Here is an 8,775-nt window from a genome sequence, read left to right as displayed (position 1 = left end):
GGCACTACCATCCCGTTAGCGGGATCATTTTTGTCAGCAACCGCTGAATAGCATAGCGCAACAGTCAAATAATATTACTAAAAAATATTCATATTCATGAAATCACAAGTGCAATATTGCAAAACACAGTTTAGCCTTTTGTTAATCCACCTGTCGTCTCTTATGCTTTACAGCGAAAGCAATCCAAGCGTTTGTGTAAATGTATCGATAGCATACCATAACATCATGTACACTGAGCATCAGGAAGCTTGGTCACGAAAATTAGAAAAGCAATCAAATAATCGTTTACTTTTGATTATCTTTGGATGTTTTCACCCACGAGACTCGCAGTTACACAACAAATGTTCCTTTTGTTCCATAAAGATTATTTTTATACCCAAAATACCTCCGAAATCCACAGGAAAGAGCGTTCATGACAACGCAGACAAAAGTTCCAAATAATATCCATAATGTCCACAGAAACATGTCAAACGTTTTTTATAATCAACCCTCAGGTTATTTTTAAAATATCTGTTCGATAATATATCAACCGGGTATGTAGGTTTTTCAAAAGGACCGGGAGGAACAATGGCCGCTTTACTCTGTAGCGCAAAACTCACTCTGAGAGCCCCCACCCATCCACTTACGCAATGTGATCTTTCACTCTCATTTTTAAAAATAAAAGCCTGAAACTATGTCTAAAGACTGTTGACACCTTAGGGAAGCCATAGATAAAGGAATCTGGTTGATATCCCTAGAAATGGAGGATAGGCATGCATAGGAACAGAGAGGTTTCAAAATAGTTCTGTTTTACTCACAGACAATATTTTTACAGTTTTGGAAACTTTAGAGTGTTTTCTATCCTAATCTAACAATTATATGCATATTCTAGTTTCTGGGGCTGAGAAATAGGCAGTTTCAAATGGGTACGTTTTTTAGCCAAAAACGAAAATACTGCCCCCTACACTCTAAAGGTTAACTACACATGGTTGATGATATTACTAGTTTATTTAGCCTGCGTTGCATATAATCTGACTGAGCATACAAGCATACAAGTATGTGACTGAGCGGTGGTAGGCAGCAGCAGGCTTGTAAGTGTCACGTTCTGACCATAGTTCTTTTGTGTTTTTCTTGTTTTAGTGTTGGTCAGGACGTGAGCTGGGTGGGCATTCTATGTTGTGTGTCTAGTTTGTCCGTTTCTATGTATGGCCTGATATGGTTCTCAATCAGAGGCAGGTGTTAGTCATTGTCTCTGATTGGGAACCATATTTAGGTAGCTTGTTTTGTGTTGGGGTTTGTGGGTGGTTGTTTCCGTGTCTGTGTTTATGTTTGTTCACCACACAGTACTGTTTTCGGTTTCGGTTATTCACGTTACGTTTATTGTTTTTGTATTTTAGTGTTCAGTTTGTCTTTAAAATAAACATCATTACCACGCCGCATCTTGGTCCGATCCATACTACACCTCCTCTTCAGACGAAGAGGAGAAAAAACATTACAGAACCACCCACCACAACAGGACCAAGCGGCGTGGTGACAGGCAGCGGCAGCAGGAGCAGCGCAAGGAGGAATGGACATGGGAGGACAAGTTGTACGGACCCTGGGCACAGCCAGGAGAATATCGTCGCCCCAAAGAAGAGCTGGAGGCAGCGAAGGCGGAGAGGCGCTGGTATGAGGAGGCAGCACGGCAGCGCGGATGGAAGCCCGAGAGTCAGCCCCAAAAATGTATTGGGGGTGGCACACAGGAAGTGTGGCGAAGCCAGGTAGGAGCCCTGCGCCAACTTCCTGTGCTTACCGGAGGGCGAGAGAGACTGGGCAGGCACCGTGTTATGCTGTGGAGCGCACCGTGTCCCCAGTGCGGGTGCATAGCCCGGCGTGGTACATACCAGCTCCTCGTATCGGCCGGGCTAGAGTGGGCATCGAACCAGGTGCCATGAATCCGGCTCTACGCATCTGGTCTCCAGTGCGTCTCCTTGGGCCGGCGTACATGGCACCAGCATGGTGTCCCCGGTTCGCCAGCACAGCCCAGTGCGGGCTATTCCACCTCGCCGCACTGGCAGGGCGACCGGGAGCATTCAACCAGGTAAGGTTGGGCAGTCTCGGTGCTCAAGAGCTCCAGTGCGCCTGCACGGTCCGGTCTATCCAGTACCAACTCTACGCACCAGCCCTCCGGTGGCAGCCCCCCGCACCAGGCTGTCTCTCCGTTTCTGCCCTACAGGTTCTCCCGCCTGTCCAGCGCTGCCAGAGCCTTCCTCCTCTCCAGCACTGCCAGAGCCTCCCGTCTGTCCAGAGCTGCTAGAGTCTCCCATCTGTCCAGAGCTGCTAGAGTCTCCCGCCTGTCCAGAGCTGCTAGAGTCCCCCGTCTGTCCAGAGCTGCCAGAGCCGCCAGTCTGCAAGGAGCCGCCAGAGCCGCCAGTCAGCCAGGATCCTCCAGAGCCGCCAGTCAGCCAGGATCCGCCAGAGCCACCATTCAGGCAGGATCCGCCAGAGCCGCCATTCAGGCAGGATCTGCCAGAGCCGCCATTCAGCCAGGATCTGCCAGAGCCGCAATTCAGCCAGGATCTGCCACAGCCGCCATTCAGCCAGGATCTGCCAGAGCCGCCAGTCAGCCAGGAGCTGCCAGAGCCGTCAACCAGCCTGAGCTATCTCTCAGTCCTGAGCTAACCCTCAGTCCTGAGCTACCCCTTAGTCCTGAGCTACCCCTCAGTCCTGAGCTACCCCTCAGTCCTGAGCTACCTCAGTCCCGAGCTGCCCCTCAGTCCGGAGCTGCCCCTCAGTCCAGTGGGGCATTTTGTTAGGGTTCCTAGGCCAAGGTCGGCGGCGAGGGTCGCCACTCAAAGGACGCTGAGGAGGTGGACAAAGACAATGATGGAGTGGGGTCCACGTCCAGCGCCAGATCCGCCAACACGGACAGATGCCCACCCAGACCCTCCCCTATAGGTTTAGGTTGTGCGGTCAGAGTCCGCACCTTTGGGGGGGGGGCTACTGTCACGTTCTGACCATAGTTCTTTTGTGTTTTTCCTTGTTTTAGTGTTGGTCAGGACGTGAGCTGGGTGGGCATTCTATGTTGTGTGTCTAATTTGTCCGTTTCTATGCATGGCCTGATATGGTTCTCAATCAGAGGCAGGTGTTAGTCATTGTCTCTGGTCTCTGATTGGGAACCATATTTAGGTAGCTTGTTTTGTGTTGGGATTTGTGGGTGGTTGTTTCCGTGTCTGTGTTTGTTTTCGGTTTCGGTTATTCACGTTACGTTTATTGTTTTTGTATTTTATTGTTCAGTTTGTCTTTAAAATAAACATCATGAACACTTACCACGCCGCATCTTGGTCCGATCCATACTACACCTCCTCTTCAGACGAAGAGGAGAAAAACCATTACAGTAAGCATTCATTCAAACAGCACTTCCATGCGTTTTGCCAGCAGCTCTTCGTTGTGTGTCAAGCATTGCACTGTTTATGACTTCAAGTCTATCAACTCCCGAGATGAGGCTGGTGTAACAGATGTGAAATGGGGTGCGTGCTAATAGCATTTCAAACGTCACTTGCTCTGAGACTTGGAGTGGTTGTTCCCCTTGCTCTGCATGGGTAACGCTGCTTTGAGGGTGGCTGTTACTGTTGTGTTCCTGGTTCGAGCTCAGGGAGGAGTGAGGAAAGGGATGAAAGCTATACTGTTACACTGGCTAAAGTGCCTATAAGAACATCCAATAGTCAAAGGTTAACTAGTGATTATGATTGACTGATTGTTTTTTGTAAGATAAATGTAATGCTAGCTAGCAACTTACCTTGGCTTACTGCATTCGCGTAATTATCCTTGTGGAGTGCAACGAGAGGTGGTGGTTAGAGCATTGGACTAGTTAACTGTAAGGTTGCAAGATTGGATCCCCGAGCTGACAAGGTGAAAATCTGTCGTTCTGCCCCTGAACGAAGCAGTTAACCCACCGTTCCTAGGCCATCATTGAAAATAAGAATGTGTTCTTAACCTGTTGGATCTCTAGGGGCGCTATTTCATTTTTTGATAAAAAACGTTCCCGTTTTAAGCGCGATATTTTGTCACGAAAAGATGCTCGACTATGCATATTCTTGACAGTTTTTGAAAGAAAACACTCTGAAGTTTCAGAATCTGCAAAGATATTGTCTGTAAGTGCCCCAGAACTCATTCTACAGGCGAAACCAAGATGATGCGTCAACCAGGAAATTAGCAGATTTCTGAAGCTCCATTTCCATTGTCTCCTTATAAGGCTGTGATTGCGTAAGGAATGAGCCTACACTTTCTGTCGTTCCCCCAAGGTCTTAGCAGCATTGTGACGTATTTGTAGGCATATCATTGGAAGATTGACCATAAGAGACTACATTTTCCAAGTGTCCGCCTGGTGTCCTGCGTGGAATTCGGTGCGCAATTGCCAGCTGCTTGTACTTTTCCATTTGATTGAGGGGAGAAACCATGCGTCCAAGAACGATATATCAATGAAGAGATATGTGAAAAACACCTTGAGGATTGATTCTAAACAACGTTTGCCATGTTTTCAGTCAATATTATGGAGTTAATTTGGAAAAAAGTTTGCGTTTTGAGGACTGAATTTTCGGGTTTTTTTGGTAGCCAAATGTGATGTATAAAACGGAGCTATTTCTAATACACAAATAATATTTTTGGAAAAACTGAGCATCTGCTATCTAACTGAGAGTATCCTCATTGAAAACATCAGAAGTTCTTCAAAGGTAAATGATTTTATTTGAAGGCTTTTATGTTTTTGTTGAAATGTTGCATGCTGGATGCTAACGCTAATGCTAACGCTAAATGCTACGCTAGCTAGCTACTTTTACACAAATTATTGTTTTCCTATGGTTGAGAAGCATATTTTGAAAATCTGAGATGACAGTGTTGTTTACAAAAGGCTAAGCTTGAGAGATGGCATATTTATTTCATTCCATTTGTCCGTATTCCTGATACCGGATCCGGGATGGGGAGATCAGAGAGGTTAACTGACTTGCCTAGTTAAATAAAGATAAATAAAGAATAATTAATAAATAAATAATTTAAATCGGCCAAATCGGTGTCCAAAAATACCGATTTCCGATTGTTATGAAAACTTGAAATCTGCCCTAATTAATCGGTTGACCTCTAGTATGCATTGTAGACTGCACAGTAGCCTAATAAACAAATAAAAAAATTTTGTTAATAGAATAATGATAAAAAATACTCTTTCAAAATGTAGATGTTGTTTTAGTTAAGGATCGTAATGAATTACTATGGGAATAATTATCACTGATTTACAGAAATATTAGAACAAAGTTGTCTGATGAAGGCAACCAATTTAGAATCCTTCAATCCTGTAGCCTACTCCCGACCATCATGTTGTACATCGCCATATTTTCCATTCCATCCTAATGGAAACCCTTAGGGTTTCGTTTTTTGTTTTTCTCTGAATAGAAACCCCATAATATTAATCAAATGAATTAAGACAAGTTTCTTAAAATCAATCTCATATACTAAGTGATTACAAAAAAGGATTTAAAATTCTCTGGTAATGCCAATACGGACGGAATACGATCAAATACTTCTCAAAGATGCCCTCTGGTGGCCCAACTAGCAATAACTTGCAGTAACATAAAAAAATGGAATTAAATGACATGCCACAGAATGCTGCGGCATCAGGCAAGGTGTGCCGCCGTATGACATAACTTTTAAAGGAGGAACCACTGTACTGTGATATGTGATATTGAGTGATATGTGATATGCGATACCAAAATGATCCCGCTAACGGGATGGGTGCGTCAAGAAGTTAACCAAAAATGCAACAATGCAGTTTTAAGAAAATACCCCCCAAAAAGTAAGATATAAGAAAATAGATAAGTGTTAGATAAGAAAAACAAGTATTTAAAGAGCAGCAGTAAATAACAATAGCTGGGTCTTCATTTGAATTTCTAGTCTAAAAGGTTGGGGGGGTCATACAGTGGATCGACTTTGGAATATAGGTATAAAACAAATACAAGATGACTTGATAAAATATAGAATTTGGACTTTACTACCAAACACAACGAATAATATATTCATCAATGGCAAAAAAAGGATGTGTCTGTCCTGTATCTATGAGAAATAAGAAAGCTCAGGAAATATATACAGTTGGGAGAACAAGTATTTGATACACTGCCGATTTTGCAGGTTTTCCTACTTACAAAGCATGTATTGGTCTGTAATTTGTTTTATCATAGGTACACTTCAACTGTGAGAGACGGAATTTAAAATAAAAATCCAGAAAATCACATTGTATGATTTTTAAGTAATTAATATACATTTTATTGCATGACATAGTGGGAGGAGCAAGCATTTGATACACTGCCGATTTTGCAGGTTTTCCAACTTACAAAGCATGTAGAGGTCTGTAATTTCTATCATAGGTACACTTCAACTGTAAGAGACGGAATCTAAAACAAAAATCCAGAAATCACGTTGTATGATTTTTAAGTAATTAATTAGCATTTTTTTGCATGACATAAGTATTTGATACATCAGAAAAGCAGAACCTAATATTTGGTACAGAAACCTTTGTTTGCAATTACAGAGATCATACATTTCCTGTAGTTCTTGACCAGGTTTGCACACACTGCAGCAAGGATTTTGGCCCACTCCTCCATACAGACCTTCTCCAGATCCTTCAGGTTTCGGGGCTGTCGCTAGGCAATATGGACTTTCAGCTCCCTCCAAAGATTTTCTATTGGGTTCAGGTCTGGAGACTGGCTAGGCCACTCTAGGACCTTGAGATGCTTCTTACAGAGCCACTCCTTAGTTGCCCTGGCTGTGTGTTTCAGGTCGTTGTCATGCTGGAAGACCCAGCCACGACCAATCTTCAATGCTCTTACTGAGGGAATGGGGTTGTTGGCCAAGATCTCGTGAAACATGGCCCCATCCATCATCCCCTCAATACGGTGCAGTCGTCCTGTCCCCTTTGCAGAAAAGCATCCCCAAAGAATGATGTTTCCACCTCCATGCTTCATCGTTGGGATCGTGTTCTTGGGGTTGCACTCATCCTTCTTCTTCCTCCAAACACGGCGAGTGGAGTTTAGACCAAAAAGCTCTATTTTTGTCTCATCAGACCACATGACCTTCTCCCATTCCTCCTCTGGATCATCCAGATGGTCATTGGCAAACTTCAGACGGGCCTGGACATGCGCTGGCTTGAGCAGGGGGGATCTTGTGTGCGCTGCAGGATTTTAATCCATGACGGCGTAGTGTGTTACTAATGGTTTTCTTTGAGACTGTGGTCCCAACTCTCTTCAGGTCATTGACCAGGTCCTGTATTGTATTTCTGGGCTGATCCCTCACCTTCCTCATGATCATTGATGCCCCATGAGGTGAAAACTTGCATGGAGCCCCAGACCGAGGCTGATTGACCGTCATCTTGAACTTCTTCCATTTTCTAATAATTGCGCCAACAGTTGTTGCCTTCTCACCAAGCTGCTTGCCTATTGTCCTGTAGCCCATCCCAGCCTTGTGCAGGACTACAATTTTATCTCTGATGTCCTTACACATCTCCCTAGTCTTGGCCATTGTGGAGTTGTTGGAGTCTGTTTGATTGGGTGTGTGGACAGGTGTCTTTTATACAGGTATCGAGTTCAAACAAATGCAGCTAATACAGGTAATGAGTGGAGAACAAGGAGGGCTTCTTAAAGAAAAACTAACAGGTCTGTGAGAGCCGGAATTCTTACTGGTTGGTAGTTGATCAAATACTTATGTCATGCAATAAAATGCTAATTAATTACTTAAAAATCATACAATGTGATTTTCTGGATTTTTGTTTTTAGATTCTGTCTCTCACAGTTGAAGTGTACCTATGATTTAAAAAAAATACAGACCTCTACATGCTTTGTAAGTAGGAAAACCTGCAAAATCGGCAGTGTATCAAATCCTTGTCACTGGACTTCATAACTGTGGAGGGCAGTCTACAGGAGGAGCACAGACAAAGAACATGTGTCATATAACTGATCAGGAGGCAGAGAGAACATCTCAGTGGACGAGCTACCTAGCTCACTTGGGCCAGATGAATCTGTCCTTGAGAAGGTGTAATGGGAGGCACATGTAGGATAAGAAGGTACCTCACCTGAAGATCAGCCAGGAGCTGCAGAAACGGCTGTTTGTTGGTAATTTATTATTATTTTAAACTTGCTACTTACACTTGCTTACCATATTTAAATGTTGAGGAAGTTCGGAGAATGACAAGGTCTATAATCATTATATTGTCTATTTTTTTGTATTGTATGCTGTGCACATTTCAATTTAAAGGACACTAATCCATCACATGAACAATGAAATATTACAACATGACGATATGTGAAATTGAATTATTTTTCGTATCTCGTGACCCAGACCAAAACAGTGTAAGATCCTTTTATGTTTGTCTTGTCCGTTATCAGTCAGTTGGCTTCAGGTATGCTCCTCTAAAGAGTGCAGCACATGGATTTACAACCAGAGGTCCAAACCACGGAGCATGCTGAGAGCAATGATGTCACATGATGATGTCACATAAACAATGCATATTGTATGTATATCAGTGGAGGCTGATGAGGGGAGGACGGCTCATAGTAATGGCTGGAATGGAGACAATGAAAAGGTATCAACCACATGGAATCCATGTTTGATGTCATTCTATTCACTCCATTCCAGCCATTATTATGAGCCGTCCTCCCCTCAACAGCCTCCACTGATGTATATGAGGGGATTAAAAGGTTTGACGAGCAGAATAGGAATACACATCAAATTAACACAATCTGTAAATGCTCAGATCATTTTAAAGACAGGTGAAGG

This window comes from Oncorhynchus mykiss, chromosome 8 (genome assembly GCF_013265735.2).
Source record: "Oncorhynchus mykiss isolate Arlee chromosome 8, USDA_OmykA_1.1, whole genome shotgun sequence".
Taxonomy (NCBI): Eukaryota; Metazoa; Chordata; class Actinopteri; order Salmoniformes; family Salmonidae; genus Oncorhynchus; species Oncorhynchus mykiss.
Note: the sequence above shows the minus strand (reverse complement) of the source record.